This window comes from Crocuta crocuta, unplaced genomic scaffold (genome assembly GCF_008692635.1).
Source record: "Crocuta crocuta isolate KB4526 unplaced genomic scaffold, BGI_CrCroc_1.0 scaffold11, whole genome shotgun sequence".
In the NCBI taxonomy this organism is placed as follows: domain Eukaryota; kingdom Metazoa; phylum Chordata; class Mammalia; order Carnivora; family Hyaenidae; genus Crocuta; species Crocuta crocuta.
The window spans coordinates 5,354,117-5,354,974 of record NW_027528624.1 but is presented as its reverse complement, the minus strand read 5'-3'; positions in this window follow the sequence as shown (position 1 = coordinate 5,354,974).

Genomic DNA, 858 nt, shown 5'->3' with positions numbered 1-858 from the left:
GGGGCAGCCTCTGGCGGAGGAATCTGGACCAGGCGGCGCGTGATTGGTCGCTGTGGGGTGTCGCGTCCACCGGTGATGCTTCCGCGCGGTGGCGGGCCAGGTGCAACCTCAGGAACTAGGCCGTGAGTGGGACATTTAGGCTTGGCTAAACCTTGCTGTTTGAGACGGTAGAAACCAGCGTGCTATCATCTGTCGTGAAGCGCAGCCACCTGGCCGGTTGGTCTGTCTCCACCTTGACATCTCGTGGCGAAATCGAGGAGCTATTGTCTAGCCGAGAGGGGGTGTGCCTGTGTCAGCAGCTCTAGGGGCACCTTGCAAACTCAGAAGCTAACGGAAGGCGAACCCTGTGAGTTCTTAACGAGCCAGATAAAATGTTTTGTCATTTGAACATACTTCCTTACGCAAGACTTTGTGTCACCCGGACCATTGCGTAAGAACGACGGTGTTACCTGCTAAACGTGAAACAATCTCTTACACTTCTTACAAGGGGTCAGGCAATTCTTTTGATTGATCTGCCCCTTATCCGGCTTTACCGAACTGTTTACCCCTAAAGGAGGTGTCCTGAAATGAGGTGATTTATAAGGATAAAAGTGTACTCCAGATGGTCAAAGGGATCATGGCATATTCCCAGTAAGTCGATCAGTATGGAGAAAACGCCTGCAACGTACATTACAGGAAATCTTAAAATCTTAAAAAGACCACAATCCGGGGAGAATTTTTGGGCAAGAACTTGAACAGACAATTCACGGAAAAGATGGCATTGGTCCTTAAGCATAAAAGGCTGTCCTCACTTAATGGAAACGCACGTTGAAATCACAAGGCTCTGGAGAAGGAATGGTCATAGATATTTTTGGTGGC